This window comes from Acomys minous, assembly GCF_964271855.1.
Source record: "Acomys minous genome assembly, chromosome: 1".
Lineage (NCBI taxonomy): Eukaryota > Metazoa > Chordata > Mammalia > Rodentia > Muridae > Acomys > Acomys minous.
This window is the reverse complement of record NC_140483.1, coordinates 67,737,540-67,754,745: the sequence shown is the minus strand read 5'-3', so window position 1 is coordinate 67,754,745 and position 17,206 is coordinate 67,737,540.

Here is a 17,206-nt window from a genome sequence, read left to right as displayed (position 1 = left end):
GTTCTGAGCCAGGGAAGGTCAGTGGAGCAACACTGTTGATTTTGCTAAAAGAGTTGACATTTGAGCTGGAGTTGAATGACTTCAAAGGACTTTGAATGTTCAGATAGAAATGTTCACTAGAGCAGTGGAAATGTGAATCCGTAACTCCAGTGAGCAAATATGTTTAGAAATCAAGAGCCTAAGATGGTTAAACTGGTACAGCATTTGACACAAGTACGAAGACCCAAGTTCTATCCCCAGAAGCCATGTAAAGATCCAGGTGCGGTAGCATGTGCTTATAATCCCAACTCTGGGAAGGTAGAGACAGGTGGGTGCCTAGGGCTTGCTGGCCAGTCAGCCTAGCTGAATTACAGAGCTCCACACCAATGAGAGACTCTGCCTAAAAAGCAGCAATGTAGAAAGCACCTGAGAATGAATGACATTTGAGGATATCTCCTGACCTACACACACATACACATACTCACACATGCACACACACACACACACACATACACACACATATGGAGAGAGAGAGAGAAAGAGAGAGAGAAAGAGAGAGAGAGAGAGGTTGAAGCCACACTTACACAATATGCATTGCTACATATGATTATTTTTAAAGATTTATTTATTTATTATGTATGCAATGCTCTGCCTGCATGTACATCTGCAGGCCAGAAGAGGGCATCAGATCATATTGACGGTTGTGAGCCACCATGTGCTATCCGGGAATTGAACTCAGAACCTCTGGAAGAGCAGTCAGCGCTCTTAACCTCTGAGCCATCTCTCCAGCCCCCTACATATGAATTTTTTTAGAGAAAATATATTAAGGATAGAGAAGGGGAAACTCCTGTCCTTGTAATACTGGAATATGTTATAAGCTTATTATCTATCTGCAGTGATATTGAACATAGTCAACTCATGATCACCCATGATGCATTGTAATACTTTCCAGGCTGATCCTGGAAACACTGCAGATTTACTAGATGATAAATAGCCATAGAATACTAGCCAGTTTTAAACAATGACTGAATATTGAAGAATGCTACACAAGGCATTCAGAGATACAACAGAAGTGGCCCGCCACTGTCCTCTAGTGTTTTTACATGAATGACTTTTATAGTTTTGATTTAGGCTATTTTGATCATAGTATTACTTAAGTCTATTGTAGTTACAGTGTTCCAATTTTAAATTTAGACAGAAAATTCTTAGGCTTAAGCTCATAAACATATGGAAAGCTTTTCAGAGCACTTCAACAAGCACATATAAACTTAAACTCATAGCAATGTGAGAGACATTTTCATGATGTTGTATAATATAAATATTGAACTATCAGGTATTGTCTAGATTCTTCTTAAATAAAAGCTTTTTAATACACAGTGCTTGTGGTGGTGTGCTCTCTCACCAGCCCCACTATTAAACCCTTGTTTATATAGTCTACCCAACTATTATTTGCTCCTTATTTAGAACACATGACAATTTACACTCCCTTTTTTAAAAAATCTGACAATCACACTTCTTTTCCTTATTTGGTTCATTGTTCTTTTGAGAAGATCTTGCTAGGTTACCCAGCCTGGCCTTAAACTTAAAATCCCCCTGCCTCAGCCCTCTGAGTGATGGAAATATAGGCAAATGCCTGGCCTGGCTAGAGGCCAACTTTGAGAGAAATCACATGGCAATATCTTGTTCAATTTGGTTCTCCATGGCCCAGAGAAGCTAATAAATGAAGGCTATTGTGTTGTTCAAATGCCATCACTTCAAGATTTGCTTAGGATGTTATGGAATACTGAGACTATAGTCCTGCCCACCCAAAAGCTACAACGGCCTCTCACTGTCTTCATTACTTTTCTACTGCTATGACAAAACACCATGACCATGACGATTCTGAAAAGGAAGGGTTTAATTGAGCTTATGATTTCAGAGGAGTGGAGTCATAATGGCAGAACAAAGTCAAGGCAGAAGCAGCTGGGATCTTACACCCCGATCCACAAGGAGGAGGCAGAAAGAGCTGACTAAATAACATGAGTCTTTTCAAACTTCAAGGGCCACTCCCAGTGGCACACTTCCTCCAAGAAGGCCACGCACCCCTTATTCTTCTCAAACAATTCCACCGCCCGAGGACGAAGTGTTCAAATATGTGAGCCAATGGAGCCTTTCTCATCCAGCGCACCACAGCACTTTGAGGAAACACTCCCATAAGGTTGATGCTTAGCTTTAGCTGACAACTTGACCCAACTTAGAATCACCAGAGAAGACAGCCTCAATGAGAGGTGGACAATACTGAGTTTTCATGTGAGGCCCATCTGCCGGGGGATTATCTTAATTAATTGACTTAGGAAGAACCACTCCACTGCAGGCAGCACTATTCCTTAGGCAGGGAGGCCTGACCTGTACAGGCATTCCACAGTTGGACCCATAGAATATTTGCCTTTTTCCAACTTTCAGAGCATTTACACAACAAATAGTTGACTGTGTTTCTGTATTTCCAAATAAATATACCTTGGGGAACTTTAAATAATTAAGTTGCATTTTTAAACTGAGCCTGTTTACACTACAATCTGTCAGCTACTTAAAAAGTGTAAAAAAAAAAAAAAAGCTAGTGAAATGACTCAGCAGGGGAAATGCTTTACCACACAAGCCTGCGTACTTGAGTGTGTTCCCCGGTACACACATAAAAAGCTGGACAGACCTACACACTTCTCTAATCCCAGTGCTGGGAAGACAGAGACAGACAGCTTTCCTGGGACTTGCTGGCCAGCCAGTCTAGCCAAATTGGTGAGCTCTGGGCTCAGTGAAAGGCCCTGTCTCCAAACACAGAGTGACTATGGAAGATACCTGATATAATATATCACACACACACACACACACACACACACACACACACACACACACACACACACACACCCCACAAGGGGGCGGGCATAAAAGATGCAGGTGAGATGATAAGCATGTGGCCCCATTTTTTAAAGTACAAAATATCAGGTTTTGTTACAGCATTTTCTATTTTGGGGCTTTGCCTCCCACCCTCCTGTCTGGCTAGCCCTGCTCTCTACCGTTTCACCGTCCTCGGTAACCCCTTTTTTTTTCCTTTCTTATGTTCTACTACACCTCCCCCCCCCCCTCAGTACTCTGGCACTCTGTTCCTTCTCACAGTCCTCTGAAAATAAATGTTTGTTGAGAATAGAATCTCAAGCCCAGATTTGCATCTCAACTAGCTCCACTTTGGTACCACCCAAACTTCCTGTCTTTTAATTTTCTGCAAAATTAGTCTTAGATTGTTTGGGCCTAACATGCCTACAAACTGGGCCCATTTGGACGATTTTCCTTTAGATTATTTTGTTTGTTTTTAATGTGTTGTTGTTTTGAACAAAATCTCAAACTTTCAATTTTACCAGTAAAGACTCAGGAGCCAGATGCTGGGGTGAAGGCCTGCCAGCTCAGAGAGGCAGAGAAAGCACCCAGCTCACCTTCCTCCCCAGCTGAGGTCCTAGAAGGAAAAAGGAGCACTCTCTCTCAATGTTCCTCCCTTCTCCTTCCCATCTGTCCTCCTGACCTCTATGATTTTTTTTTCCTGCGTTCACTCTGTCAGCCGGTTGCTTGTTCCACCTCTTGACCTAGGGTTAACTTTATTTAATCCTGCTTATAGTATTCAAACACAAAGCTCTTAGATTAAAGATCTGTGCTAGAGCTGAACCACACCACAACTAGAAATAGATTTTTCCAGCAAATAACACAATCTTGGCATTCACAGTGTGGTCAAACATCTTGCAACAGTGTGTCCATGTGTGTTCCTGCAACAGGGTGTATACCGTGTGTGTGTGTGTGTGTGTGTGTGTGTGTGTGTGTGTGTGTGTGTGTGTGTGTAGTTTCTGATGTGGATATTCTCTTAACCACTAAGCCATCTCTGCAACCCCTGGAATGTTTTGTTCTTGACCCCTGCCCCCCAAGTCTATTGTGTTACCTTTCCTGGGGAGATGTAAACAAACCTCTGCACCTCCCACCATAGGATAGGGCACCAATGACAGACCAAACTATGCTTCTACCAGAGTCTGATTTGATAAACCAGTGAGTTTATTGGGCTTACTTACAGGAGCACAGATGAAGGGTTACTTATTGGCATGAGTGACTTCAAAGCAGTCACATCCCTGAAGTCTCACCTCAGCTTGGATGTTGACTGCCCTATACCTGCTTAAATGGAAAGCTCTACTTCAGCTAACTCCTATCTTCTGTAACCTCTGGTACTTCCTAAAACCAAGAGACAATGTAAAGCTAGGACAGATGTCATCCAGCTGGAAGGGAGGGGGAAAAAGGTTAGCTGAGAGCTCCACTGAGGTCTGATGGCCCTCTCCATCCCCTCCTCCTCCTATGAGGAAATGTTCTTCTACTGTATGACAGATTCCAAGGAGCTAAAAGATAATCCTCAATGTGTCCGTAGACAAAGCTTTACCCATGGTCCATGTGTGTTTCTAACACTGTCCTAACTTGATGATAAAAATCTACCAAAGTTCCCTGACTAAGGAGTTACAAATGTGAGCTGATTTTCTAGCAAGGAAACCCATAGTGGATGGAAACATGGTTTTGTTTTGATCCCAAATGTGAGATGTGAAACAGGCTTGTATGAGGGTATGTGGTGTTTTTCTGCCGAAAACAGACTTGTGAGAGAACAGGTGATGTTTGTCCACTGGAAGAGGAACCGCCTCTTGAGGGCATGGTCTTTGCCAACTGATAAGCATCCTAGCGTGGAGTCTGAGAGGATGTGTGTGTGTGTGTGTGTGTGTGTGTGTGTGTGTGTGTGTGTGTACATGAGCACAAAACAAGAGGTGGAGCTTTTGGTCTTGGTTGTTCATTACTTCATTTCAAGATGGTCCTGGAGAGAAACGCTCCAGTGACTGCTTCAAGGCTCCAGGTTCCAGCAGCTGAGGTTGCAGTCACCTTCGCTGAATTGCTGGTTTGCTGTTTAACTGGTCTATTGGCATCCTGGTGACTACACCAGTGGAATCACTCCAGGGATGGAATCTAGAAAGTTCTACTTCTTCTGTTCCTGTTAACCTTTTTTATCTCCTATCTAGGGTAGGTGGGTTGAAAGGAAGGTATTAGGCATTAAAGAACCCCAAATAAAGTAGGTTTGAAAAAGTTCAAAGCCTACAGAAACCCATGGTCTTGAATGAGTCTTTGATAAGCATATAAAGTCACCAGATTTTTCTACAGTTATGGACATTAGTCTCGTTTGAGCTAGTAGCAAATTGGATCACATTCTAATAAACAGTGAAGTAGAACTTTAATTTTTATTTTATGTAAATTGTTTTATGCCTGCATATATAACTATATGAGAGTGTCAGGTCTTGGAGTTACATACTGTTACGAGCTGCCATGCTGGTGCTGAGAATTGAACCAGAGTCCTCTGGGAGAACTGTCAGTGTTCTTAACCTCTGAGCCATCTCTCCAGTCCAAGAAACACAACAAAAATGGCAGGTGTACTCATAAAATGATCTGGTCACAAGCATGCAAACGCAACTGAATCTCATAGTCATGTGGTTCCAGTCGCTGATTATTACTAAGATCAATACTGGCCACAGCGGGAAAAAAGACCCTAAAAACGATGTATTTGAGGACAAGGGTTAGAAAGCAGGGCAGGTCTGAATCACCAAGGTTCTTTAAAAAAAAAAAAAGGTGTGGCGAGGGCATTAACCTTTGTGTCATAACTCAGATGTTTTCAGATGATTATCTTAGGAAGCACTGGTAACTGAAATCAATAAACAAGGTCACGTGGTCCTTGGGAGGCCTGAGATGGATCATCTCCCAACAAAGAGAATAAACAAAACTCAAAGGAAACTAGGTCACCATGGCTGAGCAAGCAAACTCTAGCAGGAAGTCTCTGAGAAGATGACAGGAAACTTATCCATTGTAAACTGGGAGGCCATAGCGGAGACCAAGAGTACAGAGGCCACATTAGCTGTACTTACCAAAAACAAAACAAAACAAAACAAACAAACAAAACGCCCATGCAGTTTAAGGTCAAAAAAGCATACCAAATTGACCTGCTTGGCTCTCGGTACACAGCCATTAAAAAGTGATTCACAGCATGGGGTCTGCAAAGTATTCCTGTCTCTCATCTCTGAACCTAGACTCATAGTGGACTATACATGGACATTATCCATGTATGTGAGTGTGTGCACACACATGCACACTGTGTGGAGGCCTGAGTTCAATGTAGGGTGTCTCTCAATCACCCTTCACCCTGTATTTTGAGACAGCATCTCTCCCTCAACTTGGAGCTCACCAACTGGCTAGACTGGCAGGTCAAAAAAGCCCAGGGGGCACTCTCCTGTCTCCGCCTCCCCTGCACTGGGTTGTGGGCAAGCTATCACTGTGTCTGGCATGTCACGTGGGTTCTGTGGATCAGACTCAGGTTCTCCTGTCGACACCGCAATCGCTTTGCCAATTGAGCCATCTCCCCAGCTCTGTCTTTATAAAAGACTGACAGAAGTGGGGGTTTCCGTTCCTTTCCAATTATATATGAATCTCTGCAAAGCTTTTACTTGATAGCAGACAGAGCGCACACATGATCCAATAGTTAACTTCCCCCAATAGTATACGTAAAAACCAGATGATGTGATGGACATAGCTCGCATCACAGGAACATAAGGAGTTGGATATAGATTTGCTATGGGATTTGAACTTGCTCCAAATGTAAATTTACCCTTAGTAATAAAGAAAATATGGGGAAGTGGTTTTGAATAGAACTCCCTCAGAGTCTGAAAATCATCACCTTAAAAAAAAAGGGGGGGTAGGGATTCATGTTGTTGGAGAGAATTGAAAAAAAGCTCGGACTTTCTCAATACATATCTTAGGTTTACAAAATGATTTAGTATTGAGCAATCAGGAAAGTGAGGAGGGGTGTGTTAGCTTGTGGGTGACCTGGGGAAACTTGGGGATACTTGCTAATATGCAAGTGTTCCTTGCATGATCAGATTCTTATCTCTCTCCGCCCTCGCCCCGCCCCCTCATTGTTTTAGAGATGTATGCACTGACCTCCCAGTCCTGGACCAGGAAGGCATCACTAATGCGCTTGGCTGCCCCATTCAGAATCAGGCACATCCACGTCCTAGACTCTGCCCTCTATTATCAGCCGTGTCCTCCAAGTCAGACTAATGGACATCTCTGATGTTCCGTTCCCTCATCCCTAAAGGGCTTCCTGTGATGAGTCTGTGGAGGTGAAGGAGTCTATGTCTCTTTACCTTAATGGTCGCTTTCTTCAATATTCCTTCCTTAGTTGCCTCCAGAACACACGCCCAACTTTTATCCTGGATATTTTGTTTAGTACACTGCCTCATGTTAAAGGCTTTTTAAAAAATAAATTGTATGAAGAGTGGGGACTGACTTTCACATGAACTCTAGTGCCCCATATTTGACCACGTCCCCTTGATAAGCTAACAAGAAGAGACTTTATACCCTATGATCATATACAGGGTGAGGAAGTCCCCATCAGTCACAGTCATAGGGGAGGGGAATAGGGTGAAAGTGGGAGGGAGGGAGGGAGGGAGGGAGGGAGGGAGGAATGGTAGGATAGAAGGGGTGGGATAACAATTTAGATGTAATATGAATAAATAAATTAATTAATTAATTTTAAAATATATTTTAAATTTTATTTTATTTGTATACATGTTGTACTTGCATGTATGTCTGTGCACTGCACGTGTGCAATGCCCAAGGAGTCCAGGAAAGGGTGTCAGTCCTCTGGAACTGGTGTTACAGGGTTGTGAGCTGCACACGGGGGCTGAGAATCAAGCCTTGGCATCCTGGAAGACTGGTAAGTGCTCTTAACCACCGAGCCATCTTTCCAGACCATAATAGCACGTTTGACAGCCACATCCCACTTTTAAGTTGTAGCGAGATGTTAAATTGAGATAACTCTTTAATTTTTTATTATTCTTGTTTTCTGTGTATGGGTGTCTTGTGTACATGTATGTCTATATACCATGTGCATGCCAGGTTTCCACGGAGCCAGAAAGAGTGTTGGATTTCCTGAAACTTGAATTATAAACAATTATGAGCCACCATGTGGGTGCCAGGGTCCTCTGAGGAAGAACCCAGTGCTTTTTATCCCCTGGTCCATTGCTCCAGCTACAAATTTAGACGACTTTTAAATTATTCCTATTGCATTTTCTCACTTCTGCTCTTTTATAGATAGGGGATGGAAGTTTTGATAAGGAGTGAATGCTTCAACGAGGTTTATAATTTTCCCAGTGAGTTGCTCTATCCTGAAACATGTTCACAGTCACTGTCTCTTGAGAGCTTGGTGGTGTGGTGTCCATCCCTCAACATCCCAGTGGCCTTCTCACCTTCAGGGCTGTTCTAGTTTCCTTTCCGTTGGTGTGATAAATACCCGAAGAAACACAATATAGGGAAGAAAAGGGTTTATTCCTCTTACAGTTCCAGGTTACAATCTGTCAGTGCAAAGAAGTCAAGGCAGGAACTTAAAGTCACCACATCCACAGGCAAGAGAATCAATGCATGGATCCTTGCTGCCTCCTCCTTAGCATTCATCTAGGCTTCTCTACTTTCATGTAGCTACGGGTCCAGCCTAGGGAATGGTGCTGCCCACAGTGAGCTGGAGCGATTACCAATCACAGCAACCCCCCCCCCCACACACAAACATACCTGCAGGCCAATCTGATGCAAATAAGTTCTCAGTTAAGATCCTAAGTGATTCTAGATGGTGGTGAGTTACTTAAAACTGGCCAGTGTGTTTTCTGCAGCTGCTTCAGCATGCCACAAGACTACTGGAAACATACTCCAGAGTCTCGGCTGATCTAGAAGTGACAGCACCAAATGCAGTGAGCTCTAGGAGAATCTGCACGCCTACCTTTAGGATGATATAATGCCACTTTTGAGAAAGAGCGCTTTCCTTAACAGCTGTTCCATTGAAGGCAGCACCGTTAAGAACTGATGGCTCTTACAAACAAACAAACAAGCAAACAAACAAAAAGAACTGATGGTTCATACAGAACTCCAAGCTAACGACTTCATCCATTCATGGGAACTCTTTCGCTGAGGACAAGAACGTCATCTCTTTTATAATTTGGACTAGAAGATGCTCCAGATACCAAATCCACCTACCTGGAGTTTCCAGGATTCACCTCTGTCATGAGAATAAAGCTTTGGTCAGATTTGCCTAATTCTCAAAGGTCTGAAAATGTTGGCGGTAATCGTATCTTAACCCAAAGCCTTTTTAGTGTCTAGGAGACAGAACTCAGCTAGGCACAGACACATCAATTCCACAGAGCCAGTGCTTGATACACATTTCTCAGCCACCTGGTGGCCTCAAGCCGATTTTAAGCTGCCCTTCCCTATCTGGATTCTGAACTTCAGAGGTCTCAGCGATGAAGTCAGCTAAGGCATTTTGCTTCCCTCTTCTTTCATTTTAACCATGAAAGTAGCTGAGACCTTCAGTCTCCTTCACATTGGGGACATTTCTGTTCCATGCAAGGAAATTTACCTCTTATGCACACATGACTCTCTACGTCAGCTGTTGTGTTAGGGATGGTGCTGCTGTCACAAAATACCCAGGAAAAGAAAACTAAGGAAGGAAAGAATGGCTCATTTAGGCTCCAAGTTCTAGGGAACCATCCTGTGTTAGTCAGAGTTCTCTAAAGGAATATAGATATGTGGGCATGTCACACACACATAGTATTTATTAGACTACCTTCAGAATGTAGTCTGTATGGTCCCTACAATGGCTAATACTAGAAAGGCCAAGAATCTTGGACTTGTTCAGATCACAAGGCTAACCGTCTCAGCAGTCCCAATGTGGCACTAAAGGCCTGGATAACTCCGGGAGAGCTGCTGATTTTTAGTCTATGTTAGAAGCTTGAAAAGGTAGATCCTAATACATATGAAAGAATTGAGCAGCAGCAGCAGCAGAAGCAGCAGCAGAGTCGATGAACTTGCCAGCAAGAGTGAAAACAAGCAGGCAAAAAGCAAAGTTGCCTTACATGATCTTTTATCTGGGATGCCACAGTCTTGTCCTCAGCAAAAGAGTTCCTATGGATGGATGAAGTCGTTAGCTTGGAGTTCTGTATGAACCATCAGTTCTTCTTCTTCTTCTTCTTCTTCTTCTTCTTCTTCTTCTTCTTCTTCTTCTTCTTCTTTTTTGTTTGTTTTTTGAGACAGGGTTTCTCTGTGTAGCCTTGGTTGTCCTGGACTAACTTTGTAGACCAGGTTGGCCTCAAACTCACAGTGATCCACCTGCCTCTGCCTCCCTAGTGCTGGGATTAAAGGCGTGTGCCACCACCATGGGCAAAGCATCAGTTCTTGATGGTGCTGCCTTCAATGGAAGGTGCCACCTGGCTTTAGTGTGGGTCTTCCTGCTTCAAATAGTCTGATCAAAAAAAAAAATCCTCACAGGAGTGCCAAGCATCTTGTGCTTTAGTTGATTCCAGATGTACTCAAGTTGACAACCAATATTAGCCATCACAAGACCATCCTCATCAATTTGACACACAATCATGTCTCTTTATGTCATGCTTAATTTCCAGATGAAAACAATAATGAACATAGCTTGCCTAACATGATATAACTGTTTATTACACATACACCTTTAAGTCCATGGTATATTTTAGACTAAATGGCAAAGCCCCTGAGGAAAATCTTTTAGATATGATAGTATAAAGTAACAGCACTTAACCATTGCTGTTATCTCAGCTGATGTTACATTTCACGATTGAGAAATAGAGGAAAGAAAATGCAAATATCAAAATCAACATATTCTCAACAAAAGAAGACAAAAATACTCATGTCAGTTTTAATCCTCATTTCTACAACTGGTTATGTGTGTTACTACCTTTCTCTACTGCCCGTTTTGCAATCCCTCCACACTCAGCAAGCACATCAACAAGTTGCCACTTTTCCTAGGGAAGTGACCTATGCCTTCATTCCTGAAGGGTCAGTGTCCTTTGTCGTCCTGCCTGGATTGGATTGTTGTAGTTTCCCATTGATTTTAAATCTAGGACATGGTGATACCAAGAGACACTCTAAAGGATCTCCTGTACTCCAACATAATCTTCTTTACCTCTGTTTTAGAGAAGCAAGCCACTTTTCCCCGATACGACTCAATCACTCCTCCTAACATGGTTATTCCTTTCTTAGCCTGTTGACAAGAAGGCATCAGAGGCCCAGAGAAAGTCTGAGCATTCAGCTCAATAGAATGTTTGTTTTGTCTTCTTCAAGGTGTGCTCTACTCTCAACCAAAACTTGTAGGCCAGCGGAGCATAAGGAGGTGGGAATAGGAAGCAAAGATTTTCTTAGTGGGCCAGCAGGGGTGACAGTGAGGAGAAAAATTCCCATTTTTATCCCTTTATTTCTGGTCCTATGAATAGAAGCTATAGGAGAAATAGTACCATAAAATGGATGTTTATTTAAAGTACATACTGCCTTCTAGAGAGCCCTGCAGTAGCCCTCCAGGCTACTGTGTCCTAACTGGTGCTGTATTTGTGTCTTCACGATGTCTTCTTTGAAGCTGACTGGAGAAAGAGGCTGACTGTCCACAGAAGGGCTCATCCTATCTACTTGATTATTGAATTCCTCTGCTGGAGTCGCCTTTTGATAAGCATTACCTGGGACGCAAGTGCCTTCACTCCTTTGCCCATTTGGAACGCTCTCTCCACATACTGTTTTCTAGAAACGACTTTCTCACCAATTTTATAATCATGCTCTGTCCAAGTTCCCAGCCACTCGGCTGATACATTGGCCACAGGCCACGAGTCAGTATTCAATTCTACACCTGGCCATTCCTTCTAGGCAAAATGCATGCATATGTACACTACCCAAAGTTCGGTCCATTGTGCAGATTTCCCTTCATTGGTGTCCTTTAGGTTGCTCTAGAAAGAGCTTGCAATGTTGCCTTGTTCCCGGAAGTTGAGATTAGTCACTGCATTCCTGGACTAGTTACCTTCATCTTGTTCATATGTGTGCTTCTGAACGGCCATGCTCTGTAGACTGTTTCCAGTCTGATTTCATGGCTTCTTTGGCTGTTTCACTCTCCCTCCACCTTTGCTTTATACTTCTCATGCTTTTACCCTACTCTTTTGGTTCCCAAAGTGAATACCACACCTCAACAAATGAGCCCTTACATCTGGGTACACTCTCAGAGCCCTGAAGTTCTCTCTGGATGATCCAGTCTCGCCGTGTACCTATCTATCCAAGTACCCATCCAAATCACCTCATGTCACATGTCACTCTTCTGCTGTACTGTTTGTCAACGAATATGTGTCCAGAGGGCACCTTCTGAGACTTCCAAGATCAACATCCGAGAGCCAAGAACTGGACCAGAGACACAGGGATAGTGGGAGAATGTGGAACATTTATTAAGAAAGAAAAGGAGATTGCTGAGAATGGACGTTGTCCTGAGACCCAGGAAGGCCAAAGACCCTGTGTCATTAATCTCCATCCTTTAAGAGTCACCTAATGTAAATTTTTGGTACATGGAGGTAGTGTTTTTGCTGTTGTTTCATTTTGTACCTTGTTTTTCTGTTTTTGCTGTTTTGTCACATTCGGTCTGAAGGTTTTCCGGTCTCATTGGTTATCCTCCTATTTCAATATTCCTGCCACTGGACTCGTCCTCCTTTCTGCTCTTTTTCCTATCTGAAAATCTTCATCTGGGCCTAGAATTAAAGACTTAGGGCCTAGACTTAGGGTTAGGGTTAGGGTTAGGGTTAGGGTTGGGGTTGGGGTTGGGGTTGGGGTTGGGGTTGGGGTTAGGGTTAGGGTTGGGGTTGGGGTTAGGGTTGGGGTTGGGGTTGGGGTTGGGGTTGGGGTTAGGGTTGGGGTTGGGGTTGGGGTTGGGGTTGGGGTTGGGGTTAGGGTTAGGGTTGGGGTTAGTTCAATTCCCAGCAACCACATGGTGGCTCACAGCCATCTATACCCTCTAGTGCCCTCTTCAGGCCTGCGGATGTAATGCAGTTAGAGCACTCATATACATAAAATAAATAAAATCTTAAAAAAAAAATAGTTACAATACGTAAGCATGTTGGAAGAACATCAAGCGAGACTGAGCAGAGAGCACAGCCCTGCACTGAGGTAGTGCCCAAAATCCAGGCATTGCTAACCAGCCTCCTTTCCTTTCCCGTTTCCACACAGCTAACTCCATTCTTGACAGTGGCATCAAATGGTCTCCCAGGCTTCCGTTGCCGCTCTCTCTTGGATTGTGCTTGCTGGTCTATTTTCTGTTTGAATTCTTCCAGGAACATCTTCTGAATCCATTTAGACTTATCAGGGGGCAAAGTATAAACTTTGAAAGTATGTAATTCCTTTTCTTAGCATCCTTGTAGGTGTAGTACTATCAATCCTTTTCTTCTGTCTATATTGCCTGTTCCACACACATGTGTGCACACACACATATACACACACGTACATATATGTGTGCAGTTGATTTTCTACTTGTAAATACTTGCCACCTTTGATAAGGCGTGATGGAATAAAGGTCAGACAGGGATACATTTTAGTTTCAGTTATCTTTAAGTATTTGTGTAACTTGAGAAAGCTATTTCAATTCTTAGAACCACAGGTGTGTGTGTGTGTGTGTGTGTGTGTGTGTGTGTGTGTGTGTGTGTAATGAAGATGATGACAGTGAAACTAGGGAACACTGGCCAGCCAGCCCAGACTACTTGGCAAGCCCTAGACCAGTGAGATACCCTGTCTCAAAAACAAGGTGAGTGGTCCTTGAGGAATTACCCCTGAGGTTGTTCATGGCCTCTACATGTACACATACATGTACATGTGCCCATACACATAAGCACCTATACATAAGGTCACGAACACAGGAGATTAGCACATACTAGGCATCCATTACGCGGTAGTCTTTAAAATTATTAATTCTATCCTTTAAAAATATTTTATTTTGAACTGGGACTGGTGGCACACACCTTTAATCCCAACACTCAGGAGGCAGAGACAGAGGCAGGCGGATCTATGAGTTCGAGGCCAGCCTGGTCTACAAATCAAGGAAAGCCAGGACTATCGCACAGAGTAACTCTGTCTCAAAAAAAAAAAAAAAAAAAGAAAAGAAAAGAAAAAAACCGAAAATGAAAACAAAAACAAAAAAAAAACAAAAAATAAAATAAAATATATATTATAAGTATAATTTATTCTTTGAGCATTTCATATGCACATACAATGTATTCTGATTATATCTACACCAAATTTCCCCTCCCACTCACCACAGACACACACTCGTTAACACACCCCACTCCAACTTTCAGTCTGTTTCCTTTTTTAAATGACCCACCGAGTCCAATTGGTGCTGAGCACCTTCTCATGGATACCAGGCTGTCATTAGTACATGGGAAACCTACCATACCCCTAAAGAAAACGACTCACCCACCCCAGCAACCATCGACACCCATCAGTCTCCAGCTGTAGGGGTACCTCCTGAGCCTATCTCCCATCCACGCCGGAAGTCCTGACTGTTTTGGCCTTCTGCAGACAACCACGGCTGCTGTGCCATGCATGCAGCTATCATGGCACGTCCAGAGGATAGCACTTTCCAGCTCCCCTGGTTCCTCCAGCTCTTAGATTTTTTTCTTTCCCCATCTTCCACAGTGTCCCAAGGACCGTGCAGAGGCTGACATGAGCACTCACCAGTCACTTTGCCTCAGCATTATAGACCAGTTATGATTTCATCTCCAATTATTTTTTTTTTAACTAGAAACCATGACAGCCCCATTCTGGGCTCTGGCTCCACATAAACAGAGCCAACAAATGATCTCACAATACTGCATGTTCCTTGTGGCCATTGTTTTGTTTTGGCTAACTTTATTCACATTTTTCTAGCAAGATCTGCTGCATCCATCCCATCCATCCACTTGTTATCTCCTTTCATAAGCTCTCCTGGCTGTGCTAGGCAACCAAGCCCCAGTGGTGCCACGCACAGATTGAACACTGCTCCTGCACAGAACGGTCTGATGTCAGAGGCAGGACCGGCTGGCTGTCCAGCTGATTTCTCTCAACCCTCGGCTGCAAGCTGCCTTCCTAAGGAAACTAATGTAGAGGAATGTTGCTTGTCTGGAATGGTTGCACTGCTTGCAGGTGTATAATTAGTCACTAGTCAGTGTGTAAATACTCCATAAATTGCTTTATTTGTTCATGTACAACGTTCTGCAGAAAGAGGATGCATTATAGCAGCCAGGGCTGAACATGGGAGATAAGGCATTGTGGAAAAGAACGGGCACAAGAGGCGGCGCTGTCATGTATCCCTCTGCAGGGAGGAAGCTTCCAGGTTTTCACTCCTCGTTTTCTGAGGACACTGACTCCCCTGGGTGAAGAATTTAAAGGACAAATTACCGCTCTTCTGAGTGCCAAAGCCAGCCGTAAGCTGAAATTAAATCATATCATAAAGCCCTACGAGAAACTGGAGGAAGGTTCAGAAATATAAACCTGAGGGGAACCCGGAGCTCAGCGTGAAATACGGCTCAGAGCTGTGTCCTTGTCTCTCAGTGCTGATGGAGTGTAAAGCCGAACACCACCCCTCGCAGGCTTAAAGGACCACTATCAAATAGCCATCACCGGTGCTTGCAGTGGCTCTTACGGTGATTTCAATTCCAGTGGGGTATTGGAGGGAGGCCGATGTGACAATGCTGGGTTGGCTTCAGGTCCTCGCTCTGTAGCTGACTAGCCAGGTGACCTTCAGCCAGTCACCTCCCAGCCTGGACCTTCATTCCTGAATCTCCAGACTGAAGCAAGATGAAGCCCAGAATTTGTGTTTTCAATTTTCCTCCCAATCAGCTCAGATGATCATGAGCTAATAAAAATATGTCACTTAAAGTGTAGAAAGCAGGAGCTGGCTCAGCAGGTAAGAGCATGTGTTCCTCTTCCGAAGGGACCTGAATTCAGGTGTGGGCAGCTTGCAAGCAACTGTAATCCTAGGTACATAGGATCTTATACCCTCATCTGGCCTCTGATGGCACACACACACACACACACACACACACACACACACACACACGCACACGCACGTGCACGTATGTGCTGCATAAATTCAATTTTTAAAATTAATACAGAAAATAGTCTAGATATAGCTAGCATAGCACTTGCCTAACATGACTCAAGCCCTGAGTTCCATCTCCAACACCATGGAAAGCCAGACGTGGTGGTATATACAGTAAGGCCAGCCCTTAGGAGGTAGAGGCAAGAGGACCAGAAATTCAAGATAACCTTCAGCTCCATATCAGTTCAAGGCTAGCCTGAGCAACGTGGGCTCCTGCCTCAAAATGAAATGTAGAAAGTCCAATATCTTTAAAAAAAAATCATTCAGTTAGTACACAATCATCTAGCCAGGAAACCACCCCTCAGGAAGGCTGGCTGCACCTGCGCACATGCCACAGAGATGGGAGGAATAATTATCCTCTGGATGAGATAGTGTTCTTGTCCCTCATGAAGCCCCTCCTCCTGCACTTGCCCACACATCTCCCCTGCTAAGATGGCCTAGTCTCCTGAGTTCTAACTCAAAAAGAATACATTCTCTCCGTCTACCTCAAGTTATTTAATCTAGGAGACTAAGGAACAACAAAAGGGAACCCTTATTTCCCTCCTGTTAAGAGTATTAGGTTTCATTGTGGCATTTTCTTTTTTTTTTCCTTTATTAATTTATTCTTGTTACATCTCAATGGTTATCCCCTCCCTTGTATCCTCCCATTCTTCCCTCCCTCCCATTTTCCCCTTACTCCCCTCCCCTATGACTGTTCCTGAGGCATTTTCAAGCCTCTTTCTTTCTGCCTCCTTCTCCTCCTCCATTGCTGTGCTCCTTTGCTGAGCTCCCCATGCCCAGCCCCCTACTCTCCAGGGCTTCCTTTCCCCTCCTATGGTCTCCTTTATAGTTTCGTAACCTATGTCAGCATCCCTGTGTGTGTGTGTGTGTGTGTCTGTGTGTGTGTGTATACACACACACACGAATATTCATCCAAAGCTAGGATACACACAGGGAGAGAACATGGGGCCTAGAATATATAATATTTTTTTAATTTTTTGAATTAAAGACTTAATATAATTATCAGAATTAATTTTAAGTAATAATTAGAATATTAATAGAATTCATTAATTCTTTGAAACTTTCCCTCATGCACATAATATATTTTAGTTACATTTACTCCCCGCTTCCCACCCCCAATACTCCTAGACTTGCTACCCAACAAACCACTGCTACCATCTTTATGTCCTATTTTTTTCACTATCACTC